This window comes from Eptatretus burgeri, chromosome 1 (assembly GCF_056783735.1).
Source record: "Eptatretus burgeri isolate ZD-2024b chromosome 1, Ebu_testis_v1, whole genome shotgun sequence".
Classification (NCBI taxonomy): domain Eukaryota; kingdom Metazoa; phylum Chordata; class Myxini; order Myxiniformes; family Myxinidae; genus Eptatretus; species Eptatretus burgeri.
The window spans coordinates 16,181,956-16,201,955 of NC_140961.1; the positions used below are offsets into that span (position 1 = coordinate 16,181,956).

At 44.4% G+C, this 20,000-nt stretch overlaps 1 protein-coding gene across 9 annotated transcripts in view; it reads left to right on the plus strand.

Moving 5' to 3' along the window:
• The window catches only part of LOC147033932 (PWWP domain-containing protein 2A-like), a 53,270-nt gene that overhangs the window by 30,480 nt on the left and 2,790 nt on the right, over positions 1–20,000 (plus strand). For 3 of the 9 annotated variants that reach the window (XR_015056123.1, XR_015056124.1, XR_015056126.1), the window contains exon 4: positions 19,959–20,000. This exon is cut by the window's right edge. The exons of 1 other annotated variant lie outside the window; for it this stretch is intronic. The gene's annotated coding sequence lies outside the window, so the exon portion shown is untranslated. Of the gene's footprint in view, positions 10,876–14,271; positions 14,555–19,958 lie in introns of those variants that run through there. 5 more of the 9 variants (XM_085873355.1, XM_085873392.1, XR_015056121.1 and 2 more) reach the window with 4 other exon arrangements.

Sequence of the window (20,000 nt, forward strand, 5' to 3'; positions counted from 1 at the left end):
TTCACAGTTTGCTGGGTTTCTTGCATTCATCGTCTGATACAGGTAATGCACTTGCTCTAAACCTATTAATTTCCCTTCACCCTTCGCCGTTCCCCATTCAAGTACAGCAGATAGTTCAGGGTGCAGCTGTGGCCTTTCTTCCCCCTCTATTCAAAAAAGATAAAGTGGTGGAACTGCAGGGCAAATGATGTTGTAGAGTACAAGGAGAGGGTGAGGACAAAGTATGAGGAACCTTGCAAAGAAGCCAAAGGTTTGGAGGAGTGGACCTATACTAAGTACAGAGAGGTGTTTAGGAGAATTGCAGAAGTTTTGTGTGAAAGAACATCAAAAAAGTGTACATCATCAAGGTGGTGGATGGAGGAAGTAATGAAGGTAGTCTGTGAGAAGGAGGTTTGGAAAAGGATAGAGAGGGACAACAGCAAGCAGGGTTGATGCACTTGTATTGACAAAATAAGAAAGCAGCAAGGAGAGGAAAGATACGGAAGAGGTGTACAACAAGTTTGAAGGTGATGATTATCGATAAATTGGCTCATGACAGGGATGAAGCTCCTTAGGACATGGAAGGGGGATTAGGGGGGCTGTGTTTGAGGATGGTGGCAGGAGGTTCATGATGGAGAGTGGGGTGGTGTTGAAGGTATGGGAATGCTGTTTATGGCACTGTTGACCCAGGGAGGAAACGACAGCAATCTGGAGTTACCTCGTTAACTTCTTCATCGGCCACCATTATCCCACATTTATTGTGGGGTCGGCTGGAGAAAGCTGGTCCCGAGTCTTGACGAACCAGCTGGCCAAGCCTGACGTTCGACCAGTTATAGTAGGAATTTGGAATTTGGCCGTGGTGCTGGTGATAGCTCACCTACTCTTCGCAAAGGACACCATGTGATCTTTTACGTCTTTCAACACATGCTGGCAGACAGGATTCCCGTTTATCGTCCATCCTGCCTGTGAAGCACCAGACTGACAGTTTATAGCTGAGTCGAGAATCAAACCCTATCTCGACAGCTTAGAGGCAAGTGTCCATACCTCAAAGCCAGTGATTCCCAAACTTCTTTTCTCCATGACTCAAAATTTGAAATTGCATTTACCTCACGACCAGAAAAGGGACCGGCGGTATCTTTGATAAAAATGTCAGAGAAAACGCTTTTGACGTGAAAACCCCTCTTCTAAAACCAGGATTTGAGGGAGATTTTTTTTCCAAGTTTGGGTCGTGATCCCCTGCTCTAGGACATACTGATCTGTCGGGAGCAGGCTGAGGCGAGCCTCAGCGGTGGAGGTACGCACTGGAGAGAAGGGGAATGATAGTCAGTCGGAGTAAGACGGAGTACATGTGCGTAAATGAGACGGAGGGTGGTGGTATGGTGCGGTTGCAAGGAGTTGAGGTGGGGAAGGTGGATGGGTTTAAATACTTGAGATCAACTGTCCAAAGTAATGGAGAGTGTGGGAGAGAAGTGAAAAAGAGAGTGCAGGCAGGTTGGAGTGGGTGGAGAAGAGTTGCAGGAGTGATTTGTGACAGAAGGGTAGCTGCAAGAGTGAAGGGGAAAGTATATAAGACGGTAGTGAGACCAGCTATGTTGTATGATTTGGAGGCGGTGGCACTAACAAAAAGACAGGAAGCGGAGCTGGAGGTGGCAGAGTTAAAGATGCTGCGATTCTCGTTGGGAGTGACGAGGATGGACAGGATAAGAAATGAGTATATTAGAGGGACAGCGCAGGTAGGACGGTTTGGAGACAAAGTGAGAGAGGCGAGATTGAGATGGTTTGGACATGTGCACAGGAGGGAAGCGGAGTATATCGGGAGAAGGATGTTGAAGATGGAGCCGCCAGGCAGGAGGAGAAGAGGAAGGCCAAAGAAGAGGTTCATGGATACGGTGAGGGCGGACATGCGGGTGGTTGGAGTGTCAATGGAAGATGTGGAGGATAGAGCGAAATGGAGACGGTTGATCCGCTGTGGCGACCCCTAACGGGAGCTTGCTGAAAGAAGAAGAAGAAGAGAAGTCATCACTCTCCGGAAGCCCGTACGTTGTAACCCGTAATGGGGAACGCGGCTGTGCTTCCCTTCCCCATCGGCCACGTCCACGTAACAACGTGTCTTCCCATTGGTTTGGTAAATAAATGGCTATAACTTGGGAAGCACTTGTCCAATTAATATCAAACCTTGAAAAGGCACATCCTCAGGGCCCCAGCAATATACCTGGCAAGTTTCAATTAGATCGGACCAGTGGTTGTCGAGAAACAGCGGGGACACACACACACACACACACACACACACACACACACACACACACACACACACACACATACACACACACATACATACATACATACATACATACATACACACACATACATACATACATACATACATACATACATACATACATACATACATACATACATACATACATACATACATACATACATACACACACACACACACACACATTGCTGGAATTATAGATAGAAGATAGATTGGAGAGGGTTAAATTCTCAGAGGAGAATCAGAAGGAACCCAAACAAGCAGAAAGCAATGATAGTCATCAAGAGGAACCTGGATGGTATTCAGGCCATGGTAAACCCATCCAGGCACAGCCAAGTATTAAAAATAAAATACAAAAAAGAGCCCACATCAAAAAAAATTAAATTATAGCTGCCAGACTATGCGTCCAGTCAGGTTGAAATTTAAAACATATATTCCACATGCCTACGCAATCATAACTGTGACGTTTCACATTGATTGATGAAGCGGTTTCAGAGTTTTTTAATATATTTTTTAAAGATTTTGTCTCAATCCAAGATGGCTGCCAATTATGTGACCGATGACTTCATACGTTTGAACTTTTGTTCCTCATGGTTAGGCGGTCATGTGTGTAAAGTTTTGCTTCAGTATGTTCAGCCACTTATGTGAATAAGATTTTTGAAGGTTAACAAAAAAATAAAATGTGTGTGTGTGTATATATATATATATATATATATATATATATATATATATATATATATATATATATATATATATATATATATATATATATATATGTATATATATATATATATATATATATATCTGCTGAATCATGTGATAGATAACATCATCAATTTTTTTTTCTGTGAACCATTTTATCCCTAGATGACTCTCAAAATTTTTCATACTGATCAGATGTTGTGGTCAACATATGCAATTATGACATCATAAAAAATCACACTTGTTCTCCATGAGGAGTACTTGCCATGTGCCAAGTTTTAATTTTTTTCCTTGGTGTGGTTTCAGAGATCGAGGTCCAAAGTTTTCCATTTTTTCAACATGGCTGCCACACTACATGACCTGTGATGTCATAATTATCAATGAAACATTCCACATGAGAAGTAGTTGCTCCGATCGTGAAAATTTGGTCTCAATCTGACAAGCGGTTGTGGAGAAAAACACTAAAGTTCTGCATGGACAAACACACAGACAGACAGACAAACGGACCCAAATGCAACACCCTCTTCTTCGACGAAGGTAAGTTGGCTGAGGAAACCCGAAAGGCCACATGACATGGTCGTCTACTGGCGTGGCTAGTATAATGCAGGATGCCACCACGGCAGACAGTGCGTGGGACCCAAAGGAGTAGGTGTGGCTGGCTGGTTGGAGGCATTGCGTCGCTTGACAGGTCTGCAAATTTGTGCACCCTCTCACATCGATCGATACCAGAATCTGTCATCCCCTACCCACACCGCGCCCATTTCTCTCTGGCACATACTGTGCTCTCTGTCTCTTTCTGTCTCTCTCTGTGTGTCTTGCCAATTGTCTGCTCAACACTTAGCGAAGGGACCACCCATGCACCACTTGCTACTGAGGTGGCCCCTCCCTCTCTGTTGTCAACCCGCCCGGGGCACAGCTTTCCCACTTAAACTCATGCTCCGTAGCCTGGCGAGCGCTAATAAAGAAACATTTAAGACAGTTTTCAAAGGTTTACACATCAAATACTGTCATAGCCAAGAATATTGACACCCTTGCACCTTTTTCAAATAATGCACCATTTCTTCCAGAAAATTGTTGAAATGAAAAAATATTTTGTCATCCAAATGTGACCCTCCAGTACAAAACCAGTCGGAAGTCGCAAAAATTCAATATTGAGTTATTGGGTTTATTTGAAAGTCCATAAAATAAGCTTCACAACTGTGTATCATACATGGTGGTCCGTCACAAACTGACCGAGATATCTTACGATGAAGTTTAACAACACACGTTATTGGGAAAATCGAAATAACCAGATATTAGCTTCTTGAATTTGAGAAACAAAGTCCTTAGCAACGTATACCAGCAATAGTTTCTCAAACCTCAGAAGCTAATATCCAGTTATTTCGATTTTCCCAATAACGTGTGTTGTTAAACTTCATCGTAAGATATCTCGGTCAGTTTGTGATGAACCACCATGTATGATACACAGTTGTGAAGCTTATTTTATGGACTTTCAAATAAACCCAATAACTCAATATTGAATTTTTGCGACTTCCGACTGGTTTTGTACTGGAGGATCACAAATGTGTATTTTTTTTTTGGATTGCAGTGGAACAAAACAAAAAAATAGAAAAAATTACGAAATCTTAGCTTATTCCACACAGAAATCCTAAAATAGCCCGGACAACATGATTGACACCTTTTCAAAGTTGTTAGAAATCATTAGATTTCAAGGAGGTGATTCTTACTTTGGAATTGAACTCACCTGTGGTGAGTTGCAGGTGCCTGCAATATAAAAATCACATTCAATCAGTTTGAATAGAGAAAAGGAGTCCTTCTGCTGTGTTGTGTCACTGTGTGTACCGCAATGAGCATGGAGAAAAGAAAGAAAACCAGAGAACTGTCTGAGGAGGTCAGACACTAGATTGTAGCCAGGTATTAATAATCTCAAGGCTCCAAGTCCATCTCCAGAGACCTTGATGTTCCTGTGTCCACCATACGCAATGTTATCAGGAAGTTTAAGGCCCTTGGCACTGTCGCCAACCTCCCTGGACTTGACCACAAGAGAAAATTTTATCGAAGATTACATCGAAGGATTGTTTGAATGGTGAAGAAAGCACCTTGATGAACTGCCAAACAGATTCAAGCTGAACTTCATACACAAGGTACGACAGTTTCAACTCACACCATCCATTGCCAACTCGATGAAAGGGGGTTCTATGATAGGAGACCCAGAAGGACCCCACTGCTGAGAGAGAGAGACATAAGAAAGCCCAACTGGAGTTTACCAAAACACACCTGAACAATCCAAAATTCTTCTGGGAGAATGTCCTGTGGACAGATGAGACCAAATTAGAGATTTTTTGGTAAAGCACATCCTCTCTATGTTTACAGAAATCAAAATGAACCCTTCAAAGAAAAGAACACCTTCCCTACAGTCAAACATGGAGGAGGTTCAGTGAGGTTTTGGGGTTGCTGTGTTGCTTCTGGCATTGGGTGCCTTGAATGTGTGCATGGCATCATGAAATCGGGAGATTACCAAATCATATTGGAACACAATGTTCACCCAAATATCAGAAAGCTGGGTCTCCGTCGAAGGTCATGGGTCTTGGTGCAGGACAATGACCCCAAACAGACTTCAAAAAAACACACAGGAATGGTTCAAGACAAAACGCTGGACTGTTCTAAAGTTGCCAGCAATGAGTCCAGATCGAAATCCCATTGAACACCTGTGGGGAGCCCTGAAAACAGCAGTTGGGAGAAGGCACCCTTCAAATCTGGGAGAACTGGAGCAGTTTGCACTAGAAGAGTGGGATAAACTGCCAGTAGAGAGGTGTAGAAAGCTCATTCATGGCTATAGGAAGTGCATGACTGCAGTCATTTTGTCCAAAGGCTGTGCCAACAATGATTAAGTCCAGTGTGTCAATAATTTTGTCAATGCCATTTCTTTTTATTTTCTGATTTAAAAGGATATATTAAGTTCTGAATCAAAAACAAAGGTTCTGTAATATTAACAGTGAAATAAAGAATTGTGGAAACCAAATACTTTTGTAAATTTCAACTTGTTTTTAGAGAAAATTGTGAGTTATTTGAAAAAGTGCAAGGGTGCCAATATTTTTGGCCATGACTGTCATTTGTCAGAAAGGATTGCCTTTCTTCGACACAGTCAATAGGAGAGATGGACGTCGTCTGTGTGGACATAATTTTGGCGCATATCTAATATCACATTTATTTATGGAACACTTATGATAAACATTCACTCAGGAAACTTCTACGCAATATTAAACATGTAATAACCCCCTAGAAGGAATTTCCAAAACAGTATTGTTGTAGTCATTCGGTTCATTCCAGTTGTATGATTCAAATCTGGCGAGTCCTCTCAATTCAACTAACGGTCAACCTTTTTGAAGACGCCCATGCCCAGTCGCATGTCCAAATGCCACGACAGTGCAGATATGGGGGCACCGAATCGGCCTCGTTGCACTCATTTAGTACCGTCTCATATCTAATTAGGCTGAGCAAGCCTGAGACGTTTGGCATGGTCTGAGTATGTGATGGTAATTGCCACCAATTAACCCTCAACGGGCTTTCTATTAATCACCAAAGGAAGCACCACAACAACCTGAATTCACATTGAGACCAGGTATCTACAATAAAAAGTGTGTGTGTGTGTGTGTGTGTGTGTGTGTGGTGTGGTGTGGTGTGGTGTGGTGTGGTGTGGTGTGTGTCGTGTGTCGTGTGTCGTGTGTCCGTCCTCCATAACTCAAACCATGAAACATAGTGGCCCCAAACTTGCATGCATACTAAGGGAACTCCATGGAGTGCATGAATGAAAATTGTGTGTTTGGGTAAATTTAAACACCCCTTTTGAAATTAATTTAGTTGGTGCTCATCACAAAAAAAGCCTTACCAAAATGGTGGCGCACCATCTTTGTCAGCCCTTTGTCACATCACTAGGTTCTTAAGCTGCCTTTTGTTCAGCCTGATCCTTATACCGACGAATCGCTGTATACATCTCTTTTATAAGTGCTATGGTTTTCAAATTAGGGGCTTGGAGCAATTTTAGCATTAGATGATGCGATTTTCCACAATCTATGCTCACAGACAAATTAAAGTGTACAAGTCTGAAGACGACGATGGTTCACGAGCGGTATTTGACGATGTAAATTGTTTCAGAAATCAAGGATGAGACAATGTGATAATTTTTGACCAAGTTATAAAAATGATCAACATGATGTGGTACGCGTGACGGGTTATTAGCTGCAAAATGTTGAAAACCAGGTTTCGTTCAACAACTTTCAAAATTTGACCTTTGCATAACCTTTAAAGGTCACAAAACAATGTTGTGGACATTAAAATAAGGAAGCAGGATACGTGCTATAGCTTATTGAAGTTAGTTCGTTGAAGAAGGTCGAAAACCCGGTTTGATTCCTACAACTTTGAAAATTTGACCTTTGTGAACTTTAAAGGTCAAAGGTCAAGGATTATGAACTTTGGTGCAAAACTTCCTCTGGAACATTCCAGGAACAATATAACGTCATATAGGCTATTTGGCATTTCGCACTCCTCGGATTATCCATACTTTGATGAAATCAGCGTAAAAACAAACTTGAAGGGGGCGCCACAGGCAAGGTGTTCGAGATAGAGCAAAATGGTTTCAAGACTTTAGGTGGGGAATGACCTCAAGATTTGCATAAAAAATGTAGTCATCCTAGCTCTCAAAGTTTGGGTGGTCGTATGATTTTTATGTCAAAATTCGCAATTTTCTAAGTTATTGACCTTGGGACGAAAATGAAAAATCGAGCTCGGTGGGGCTATGCACATGCCATTGTGCTAACCAAATACTGAAACCCCTGCCAGATTCGACAAACCCCCGAGGAGAAGATGCAAATTGAAATCGGCTACCCCCTAAAAATACGTTTTTGGGGCGTGGCTCCACCCATAATGGGCGCACCACGCCCATTCTCAGGAAAACACAACTAGATCGTGATATAAACCTCCCACCAAAATTTTATCAGGATCGGATCAAAACCCACGGAGCTATGCTCGGGACAGATAAGCCGGTTGGCGGACATGGGTAGTCGTCTACCCAATAGAACCTGACGCAATGGGTCTGTTCAATGGGGAATGACCTGAGGATTAAATACAAGAAAATTTATGATTCTAGCTTCAAGGGTAAATGCTGCAGATTGTTTTTTCGTTAAAATACCCCCACATTTAGAGGTTTTTCGGCCGTTGCTAGGCAACGGAGGGATCCATAGCAACGGTTCTTTCTCACACATAAAACTCGGACATACCATGAACCTACCATCGCAGTTTCATGTGTATCTGACTCGTAGTCTCTGAGATATAACGAACTTCGTTTTTTTTTATTGTTTTCGACCAGGGTTCATTCAAAGTCTATCTTCTCCGACAGTTTTCATAGGATCTGGCTGGAAATTTTTGACAATATGGCTGAATGTACTGCCCACAGTCGCTCGTGGCCCGATTTTTGATTTTCGAAAAAGTAAATTTTTTTTGATTTTTCAAAAATTTCAAAGTCCCGTTGCTAGGCAACGGTGGTGTTCATAGCAACCGTTCTCATTTGCACACAACTTGGTCATGGTATGAACCTACCAACCAAGTTTCATCGAAATCGCCATTGTATTAACTGAAATCGCCATTTTAAATACTGATAATAAATAAATAAAATTTGGGATTTTTTTTTTTCGACTAGATCGACTACCCAATAGACAGACAGACACACACCAAGAACGAATACATATAGTGGTCACTTACTTTTTCGTGAACCAATAATCGAAAGATAATTTCGACTTTGAGGATCAGATCTTGTGAATTAAATAATTTGTCGGAATCTTGAGTGAAATCTGAAAATGTGAAGAAATTAGCAGGGTTTTTTTCGGGTGCGTCCCATTACCAATCAGCTTGCTACACGTGCCAAGCCAGCCATTTATCAACCGTTTAGTTGGAGTGCTTGTTGAGTTCTTGTACCGCCTGGCGAGTGCTATTCAAGCTGCTTGATTGCTCCTTTGCAAGCCATGGCGATGCATGGCTAAACTACCCCCACTCTCACTGCACTGTCCCTCTGCAAAATACAACCAAAAATACATCCATCAATGGACAAAAGTTCAGAACCCATCCGCTTGCGTTAGCTCCTGCAGTGCCGTGTGGCGCATCGGGCGATGCCTCTTCCGCTGAAAATGTTGTGCAGTTTTTTTTGTTTGTTTTTTTTGTACGACAGCTCTACAAGTTGCTTGGTTATTCATTTGCAAGCCATTGTATAGATTACATTAAGGATCCTTTGTTCATCGCTGTTATGTCTGGGTGCCTTGTGGCTCTGAAAACGTCATAAAACTTAAGAAGAAGATCGCTCCTCCACATTCAGCGAAGCGGTGGGTGGTATTTTGAGAGGGACCTGCGATGCGTCTTCATGGTGTTCACACACATCTTTTTTTAATGACGTGGTAAGGTGAAGTGAATGACATTGTTACGGGGCCGGTATTGGTGGCGAGCACGACTGCTAGAGGGAGCAGTAGAGTCGACTCCACCGAACACACAGGAATTATCCGAAAGGTACGGGTCCCTTATTGGAGCATGAATCGCCAATAATTAGACCGCGTGGGGTAGGGTCAATTGCCAAACTTCAATATACCTAATTACCCCCGCGGACAAAGCTACCGGGGAATTCACACCCTCGAGCGGAAAGAGCCGTTACCGAGCCCGAACTGTGTGTAACCCGAGCGGAGATTACCAAGTCCCATCGGACCAAATTAACAATTTACGGCCTCGCTGTTTCTCAACACACACCATGCCAAGCCAATGAAAGAAACACAATAATGAGCTGGAACGTTTAACAAAAGGGATATTTATTTATAATGGGGCAGGGGAGCACGCAAGAAGGCAGAGTTAACCGAATACTGAAGGAATAGCAATTTATGTACAAGCACTTATGCAGTTTTACTTCTTAGACTGGTGCCACAAACACACACACGTACTCCCAAAAAAACCGGACCTGTCAGGTCTTTATTGGAGGCCTCCAGCTCGAGGAAAGGCGAGCTGGAGGTCAGAGCCTATTCTTGGACCTCTCCACCTTGTGCGGTCTTCGACGATCCGATGAGGCAGGACTCGAACCCGCCACACAATGCCGCTCCACGTCCAGGCAGGCGATCCTCGCGGGACAGGCTCACAGGCACACAGGCCACAAGAGAAGATGCTCTGTTGGCGGGACCCCAGGAAGGCGACGACTGGCTTCAGAAGACCACCAGATGTCCGAAGACCAGCAGACAATTCTCAACTCTCTCAAGACCAGAAGACAACTCTCAACAACCACTCTCATTTGGCCCATGCGCGCTTCTCTTATCCCTCGCTCGCACTCCCTCATTGGGCATAGAACGCTCTATGCCCATATTTGGAGCCAAGCCAAAACGAAACGCTTGTGCCCATATTTGGGGCTAAGCCAGAGCGCAACACTTGTGCCCATATTTGGGGCGAAGCCAGAGCGCAACGCTTCTGCCCATATTTGGGGCGAAGCCAGAGCGCAACGCTTCTGCCCATATTTGGGGCGAAGCCAGAGCGCAACGCTTCTGCCCATATTTGGGGCGAAGCCAGAGCGCAACGCTTGTGCCCATATTTGGGGCGAAGCCAGAGCGTAACGCTTGTGCCCATATTTGGGGCTAAGCCAGAGCGTAACGCTTGTGCCCATATTTGGGGCTAAGCCAGAGCGTAACGCTTGTGCCCATATTTGGGGCTAAGCCAGAGCGTAACGCTTGTGCCCATATTTGGGGCAAAGCCAGCACACCAACGTCCAGAGAAACCCCGCCTAGCACACTGGACTCCGCCCACGTACGTGCTGACACGCACGTGTGCAATGGTGCCGGTGGATGATGGTGGAAGGAAGCGAGGGCAGGGGTCGTTGTTGTTGTGGTTGGTAATTTAAATCCTAGCGATCAAAATAACTCACAGCGCACGTACAATTAATCACCCATTAAACATAGGACGGTACCCTAACTAGAAACACATACTTACCGATATAGCTGATCTATAGGACCTGGCTGTTGTGTGCAGTAAGCTTCCAAATTCGCAACAGTATTACGTACACAGTTCAGTCATTTGCGTTACGTTAGTGTTAAGTCATGGGCAAAAAAGAAAATAGTGTGAGATAATTTTATGAAAAGCGTCATTGACTTCAATTGAATACTTTTATTCTGCTATTTTTACCCCCGTTTCAGTTCTGTTGCAGCTTATAACAATGCCACGATTGCCTCCTTGCGATGTATGTCATCTCATGTGTAAAATCATTAAAATAATACCTGGTGTGAAGTAATCTTCTAAAATGCGTTTATTGTCGTTGTTTTTAATTTAATACTTCTATTCCACGAAGTGGTGTAAAATAATTTTATTTGTGAAAGTACGGCAGGAGGGGAAGGGGTGGGGCCAGAGCCTGGAGGGAGGGGAGGGTGTGGTTGTAGGAGGGAGGCGGGGTGGCAGCCTGGATAGAGGAGGGGTGGGGTGGGAGGAGGGACCCGGCTTTGTCTGGAAACACTGGGTACCTTTGCTTGTGATAAATGATTCAATGATAATGGTCATTGGGAAGGAAACAGAAGGAAGCAATAACAATCAATACAACAATAAACCCCTTCCAACTACCGAACATATGCGCCCACTAAACAACAAATGATCGGGATCCTTAAATAACTACATTATCTAGGCTGACAGACACACCACAGGAGATGGACCAGATAGAGTCACAAGACTTAAATACCACAAACTGTGTGCGGTGGGACACAGCTGGAACAGGCGCAGTGTGCAAAGTGGCAATTGTGTCTTCAGCAGAGAGCGATCCGCTCCGGGTTTGGGCCTGGCGTGATGGATGAGAGCGGAGGCATATCTGGCTGGGTGCGGGCGTGGTGTTGTGCGGCAGCTCTCCAGATATTGCGCAGCCTCTCCACTGTCAGTCACGGTGTCTGATAATCACCCCCCTCTCCCCCACCCCACTGCATGTGCTTTTATTGCCTCTGGCCCATACTTAATGCTGTGATGTCCCGCACACTTCCGCTCTCCCTCATCATTTGACCGAAGGTCCGTTTAATTAGTGATGGACCACCCATTTCCCACTTGTCACCTGGGCGGTCCCTCTACCTCTCCTTATGCTGTCCAAGGCACTGCTTTCCTGCCAAAACTACCAGTTGAAGGCCCACCCAAACACTGAAAAAGAGACAAAGGACAGATTCCAAAGGGTATAAAGTATAACATTAAATAATAGGCTGACATGGTTTGTGGTTTTTAAACACACTTGCAGAGTACCCACCCTGCGGGCGATCTTGTTCCAAGCCAGCAACATGTTCTTCCGATGCATACCTTTTATTTGGGTGGTGTATAGCCAACTGACAGCTCGGTAGAGGCAACCCCCCCCCCAAAAAAAAAACAAAAAACCCTGGTTACATACAAGAAGCAAAAACGTACCTATTGCTGAGATTCAAAACACCTCACTGCACTAGAAAATGTGGTTACAGGAATACTGCTGTATCTATCTATAATTCCAGCAATCTCTGTGTGTCTGTGTGTGTGTCTGCGACCGCTGTTTCTTGACAACCACTGGTCTGATCTAATTGAAACTTGCCAGGTATATTGCTGGGGACCTGAGTATGTGCCTTTTCAAGGTTTGATATTAATCGGACAAGTGGTTCCCAAGTTATGGCCATTTATTTACCAAACCAATGACAGGACACTTTGCTGCGTAGGCATGGCCGATGGGGAAAGGGCGCCATTTAGTTACCAATGACAGGACACGTTGCTGCGTAGGCGTGGCCGTTGGGGAAGAGATCCTCAGCCGCGTTCCCCATTACGGGTTACAACGTACGGACTTCCGGATAGTGATGACTTACTGTATTCTAATAATTTCCCGATTTCTTATGCGCATTTATAGATAAACACAATGCCCCAATCCAGTTGTCGTTTATGAGAGTGAAGGAACGGCCTGTGTAGTTGTTTGAAAGTTTTTTTTTTGCATGTACGGCCATGCACGTACGGTCACGCGAGAGTGAAGGAACGGCCTGTGTGGTTGTTGTTTCTGGCACGCGGTTTGAAAGTTTTTTTTTGTTGTTTTTTTGCTCGTATGGCCACGCGAGAGCGAAGGAACGGCCTGTGTGCTTTGTTTCTGGCACGTGGTTTGAATTTTTTTTTTTTGCACGTACGGGCACGCACTAGTACTTTAAATGCAAGGAACAATGAAAACGTGGAGACTTGTAATACCAGGGAAAACCTGAAGGCGGTGTAACACAATACACATTTACATGGAGAATTTGCGTCCCCTCTTCCCTCCCTTCCAAGACCACCAGCAAAGATAAAAACACCCCTATACATTAATTAATTGGGGGTCATTGGTCGTGCAACAAACACACACTGGTCCTTGAATTGTATCAAGGATACACAAAGGGAGGGTGGACGTCATCTGTCTCGACATCGAAGCGACGCACATCTAATATCAACATTACCTCACACTTACTTACTCCAAGACGTTCATTCAGGAAATAACTGAACTATACGAAGCAATCTTATCCCTTGGAGTCATTTTCACAAGTCTGTATGAGGGAATGAAGCAGGCCCGTAGCCAGGGCTCAGTATTAAGGGGGGCAAAATTATTATATTTAATATTTTTGATAACCCTGTATACTATTGTATTCATGCAGCATTGACACATCTATACTGAGGTTGTCGTTGCATACTAATCAAATTGATCTCAGCTAGATTTAATATGTTCCGATGTTTTTGGCCTAAAATTATTCGAATGCAGGAGAGCCGCAACAAACTGGCACATTCACAATGCAAATATTCAATGATTAGACAATTGGCACCAATTCAGGTGTACTTATACAAGGTGTTGTGAAGAATTGGCATTAGAAAATTAATATACCAGAGATACAATGACTAAACGGGGGAGGTTGGCACCGGAATCAGTGCACTTTGAAATAAGATACAGTCGGCTATGACCTGCGATCATCACGTTAAACTATCAACAGCAAATACGACCAGCCTGAAGGTACCACAAGGTCTGCATTTAAAGCAGTCAATTAGACAGAGGTAAGGTTATGCACAAAGCACTAGATATGGGATATGCAAAGCACCAAACACAACATTTAACTTAAACATCAGAAGTACAAAGCAGCCGACCATGGCGGGTGCTGACCACAACCACACACACATCACCAGCAGTCACACACACAATCTGAACTCCTCGTATAGTTTTTATTCCACTGTACTCGCTGTCAGAAGAGCTGCAGGCGATGCGTCTCGGTGTGGAATCTTCTGAGGACCTTCTCCTTCCATTCATTCAGGCATTTACGTGTGAGGTCTCTCTCGAAGGCCAGCTGTACCAGTTGTGCCTTGCGTGCATGGCGCATGGACCGTCGATGGTCAGTGAAGACATTCCTCAATGTTGAGAATGAGTTTTCACACATGGCAGTGGACGCACCAAATGTTAGTCCAAGTCTTATAGCAGTCACTACACTTGGCATGGCTTCTAGTGTTTTGTGGTATGTTGAGAGGAGTTTTTGTGTTGTCCATCTCTCGTTTGGCTGCTTTTCTGTCTGTGAGTGAATAAACTGCTTTGCAACCACACACTCTGTTTCACTGATGGTTGATTTGTTAATGTCATGATGTGCTGGAGCAAGTGGGGATCCAAAAACGTGCCATTTTCAGGATTCAAGGCAGCGAGCGAGTTGTGTGTTGCGCTCACTGAAGCGCTGAGCGATCTCTCCAAGCACAGTGTCAATTGTGCTGTAAAAAACCCTCTGCAGTTCCGTCTTGTCATTGTCGTTGTTTTGTCCTGTAGTCTCCAAAACTACAAACTGTTCCAAGTTCTTATGCATTGTGCGTCTCCGTTTTGGTGGTGCAAGTGGAGAAGTGTGAGCATCGTTGGCCTTGTTCCACAGATCAGTGAACTCATCCTCAGAGCGGAGTTTCTTCACGCACTCTGCAGCACTCGCCACCAGTTCCAACCCCGTTAGCAAGTCCATGTCCTGTGCCTGCAAAAGTCTGTTAGGGCCATTTAACAACATCAGCAGTTTTTGTACAAAGATAGCAAGGAACATCGGCCCAGAGACATCCTGCAAAAGCCCAATAGCCTCCATCCTCATCTCTGCACCGTAGGCGCGCTCTGCATCAATCTCCGACAGTCAGGATGTGATATCCTTAAAAGATCCTATGATCACAGACACGGTGGCTAAATGTACCATCCAACTTTGATAAAGAAGTCGTTTTAACCGCTCACCTTTATACTGTGCAGCAACAGTGGGCTTTCTAAAGAATTTGTACAGGCAACACCAAACCTCGAGGAAATCAGTGACAGCTTTCTCTGCTGCCAGTGCGTGGATAACTACCAGATGGAGTTGGTGATTTAAGCAGTGCACATAGGGGATTTCTCTTTCCAATATATCTTGCAACAACTTTTGTACCCCACCGTGCTTCCCAGCCATTACCGAAGCCCCGTCATACACCTGACTTAATATTTTGACGTGTCAAGTCCTGCTTTTATCAGCTCTGCAATTATTAGGTCTGTCAATGTTTTTGCATCTCCGGCGTCGGCTGGAGCAATTGTGAGTAGACGCTCTGTTGCTTCATTTGATTCCGATACAAAGCAAATGATGATTGATATGTTCTCACATTCGGTGACCGGGCGTAGTGGCGTGCGCCTGTAATCCGGCGACTCGGAGGCTTTGGTTGGAGGATCGCTTGAGGACGGGAGCTCTGCAATGGGCCGCGCTATGAGAGGGTGTAGGGCAACCCAGAATCATGGCGAAACCCAATCCTTATCCCTGTGTCATAAGAGGCGACCAGGGTTGCGTCAGGAAGGGCATCCGGCGTAAAACCTGTGCCAAATCAGTATGCGGATCATAACGGATGATCCACTGTGGTGACCCCTAATCGGAGCAGCCGAAAGACGAACACACGCACACACACGCACACACACGCACACACACACACACACACACACACACACACACACACACACACACACACACACACACACACACACACACACACACGCACACACACACACACACACACACACACACACACACACACACACACACACACACACACACACACACACACACACACACATTCTCACATTCAGTGGGGTCCCTTGTCCCATCCACCTTGATGGTAAACCACGATGTGCCTACTTCTTCCACGATGGCATCCGTCACAACATTACTCAATGTGCAGATCAGTTCATTCTGCATTTCCGGACTAGTATGGCTTGCGTTTCGTGGGATCTGCTTTATTATTTCGGCTAGCTCGGTGTCTTTTTTGAGTGTGTAGTTTAAAAACGAGAGGAAGAGCCCACTGTGCCCGTCTGACATATCCTCAAAATTATCAAGGCTCCCTCTAAAAGGTATCTGATTTTCGGCGAGAAATCCCACAACATCTATAAGAGCAGACACATCGTACCGGTTTCTATGTAGCTGGTCAGCATTGAGGAGTGTGGAAATCTCCTTACCACAATCGATGCGCCTCTCATTCTCTTTCCACCTCAAAACACAAGTTAAATGTTCCTTTGAAGTTGCATGTTTGTGAAACCCCCTGCCTTTCTCAACGGCATGTTTCCAATTCCGGTAGCCTCGCACTGTGAAAGTAGAGTCCACTGGGCCACGTGCGGTGTTAAACTTCCTACTTGGATAGCAGAATGCTGCATCTGTCTGCACACTGTATTCCAGCCATTCATTAGTCTGGTACCACGAGGACACAAACGAGCGACTCTTGTTCTGCAACAGATGGCCAGGGTACCGCTGTCGAACAACTTGATTCGGTCTCTCACTTCCAAGATCATCGGGAAGCGGCTTGACAGTCACACCCGGTCCCGAGGCCGCCGCCGAGCGTGGAAACTCGGCTGCCTGCGCTGGGGCTCCAGCCGCAGGGCTGACGTTGCTGGCTTGGCCAGGTTGGCCAGCTTCTGTCGGTATTTCATCGACATGATCGTCTTTTCCTCCTCCTCCTCCAACTCCTCCAACAACATGTCTTTCATCATCTTCTTCATTTTCGTCGCTTGCATTTTTTCCTTTTCTGAGCCATTTTCGTTTATCCATCATCCACGTCTTTATCTCCTGCTGCAAGCTCGTGCTCTGTGATTCGTCCCTCGTGACTCGCGTCACTAATCTCGCGACTCGCGAGATTTGACAGTAAACGGTTTTATTTATGAAATGATCCATCCATCAAAAACAGGTTTTATCTGCATAATTTCAAATGTAAGCACGATTGCAAACACACATATTTTTAATTTTTATTATAAAATTACTTTTGTAAGATGGAGGGTTGACGGGTTGTGACGGTCACGTGGTGCATGTGCACTTCATCTTTAATAATGTAAATTTATGTCTTTTCCTTTATCATATGATCATATTATGACTATATTACATTTATACCTAACTTACAACCGATCAGGTAACCTGCTCAATAGGGTCTCCATATCAAATACGCTGATTGGCTATTCCTTAAAACTAAATGATCCACGATATATATAAATATAACCACCCACAACATCGACATTCGACACGAGGTCTTGGCTGCTGGCGTTGGTGTTTGCGTTATTATCTTTTATCTTGTGGTCTTGGACTGTATTGTCTTGCCAATTGCATTTGGAGATGCGTTGGGAAGCGCACACTTATCTCTTGACTGTTATTCAAAGAAGGATATTATTAAAGAACAGTTTATCGAAGAAGGCCTTATTATTCACCACACTGAACATCTGGAATAAGGGTTTTAGTTCACACAGGTGAACTCTTAAACAGCAAGGTCACAGTGGGCGCTCATCCTTAAACACTAAGTTGTTCACAGGGTGCAACAGGGCATAAATGGGTGACGTACAAGTGGGGGGGGACACCAGATGCGCCATGGGGGGCATTGCACCCAAATGCCCCCCCTTAGCGATGGGCCTGGAATGAAGAGAAGAGTTTTGGTTGGTCCTAGGATGTCAGAGTTCAGCGTGAACATCAGTTTGAGGCAGGGATGCTCTCTCAGCCCACTCGTATTTATCATGGTGATAAATGTGGATTGAAGATAATTATGGAGAAGACTGAGGTAATGTGGGTCTGTCAGCAGAGAAAGGAAATTAATATTTGATGCAGGTTAGAGGGGTAGGACATCAGTCAAGGAAATGGGTTTGAGTATCTGGGGGATGAGGAACAGTGACCTGGGATGGGAGTTCGGGAGCAGAGGTACGGGAGAGGATACAGGTGGGTGTGAATGAGTGGAGGGATTGATAGTAAACAGCCATATCAAGGTAATCTAAAGGGAAAGTTCTGGTGTCTTGTGTAATGCCAGACTAGTTTTAGAGCCTTGAGGCAGTGGCACTTTCAGAGACAATAACAGAGGCTGTATATCTGCAAGGAATGGTATGGAAGACATCTGAGTCATGAGGATTGTGGAATACAGAGGGTGGATCGAAGATTGGTGTGCAGATGAGCTTGACAGGGAGATTGGTAAAAAAAATTAAAAAGCCCATGATGAGAACATCGGATATGATTCCCAACCAAACTGTGGGGAATATGTCATTTGATTTCAACTTCAAAATGGGACCGACATTTATCGGTTTGGAAACCAATCGGCATGCAGTCAGCGATCATGTGGCCACCATGTTTGGTTCACATTTTAGACTTTTTCTGTACATTCCTTCATTTTTGCTTTCCAAGTGGCCATCATTTAGAAATAATTACCTTGAGCTTTTGTGTGCCGCCTCCTTTTTTTATTTCCGTTTCGAAGTTTATCACTTCCTAGGGATGTTCCCCCCCCCTCCCCCCAATTATTGATTTATCTTTAAAAGGTCTTCCTCTGACATTAAATCTAAATTGTCTCTATGACAAATAGGCTGTTTGTTTTTTCCTTTGTGTTCAAAGTCAAGGATGTGGAAGAACTTGAACACGGTCTACAATGGAAAGGGTCGAAACACCAACATCAGGGTGGAGGGGTATTTGGAGGAAGAATGAGAGGAGAGGAGGACATAGGGGTTGAACAAGATACATGCAAGTGGAAAAACGCTGAAAGAAGATGATGGGAAAACCTGGGATGTAACAGCAATTGAACCAAAAAGACCAGAAAGGAGTTGGAGGGAAGAAAACAATCTGGTAAGGAAGGGGTTGGTTTGGTGAGGGTTAATGATGGTAGAAAAAGATGAGTAAGGATGAGGGTGACCTGAAAAGGAGGGGGTAAAAGATAATGACGATAGGAAAGATCATAGCTCGGGATGGATAACCTGAGGGGGTAGTGCACTGCAAATGAAGCTGTCCAAGGAAGGGTGGCTATGTGGTCATACTGAGGAAGACTTCCACCACAAGTGGGAGAAGAGGGTTATAAAGTATTTGAGGTGAGCAGAGCTTGGAGGATTTTCATAAGGATGGGATTGCTCGAGCAATGTGTGATTTGGAGGGCAGGTAGGGCTGAGGGAACAAGAGCATTGTAGAGGAAGTAGAAAACAGAGGTGCTGCCACCAAGCCTGTCTTGAATGAGAGCAGCAGCAGGCGTTCCAATGGGAGACGCAAATGTTGCTGAGAGCTTCGGATTATACAGCATCAAAGGAAGAGAGGAGGTCCACCCATCGGGGAGACCAGAACTGCACCCCATTTAGCTACAGACAAAGGACTTCTAAGCTGTGAAGTTAAAGTTTATAAAGGAAGGGCTTTGGATGATTGAGGATGCCATCTGCAGCGATCTTTGATATCTGCTCAGTCCAGGAGATGTTTTAGCTGAAATGGAGATCCAGAAGTTTGACAGATTCAACTTCTCCAGTGCTTGGTTGTGGAAATAGGTCAGTGGGTTCGTTTGAACATTCCAGGGCGACAGGGTGAAAATGCAATGTTTTTTTTTTCTGGATTAATGTTTCAATTTTTTTTTTATTATTCTAAGAATGTAAAGACAGTTAAGGTGAGAATAAATGACAAAATATAATTGGAGGTAGGATGGGATTGCTGAAGACTATAATCTGCGATGATTTAATTAAAAATTGACCCAACACTTTAACCTACAGGACTATTGGCCCGAAGTGATGCTTCAGACCAGAGATGCGACT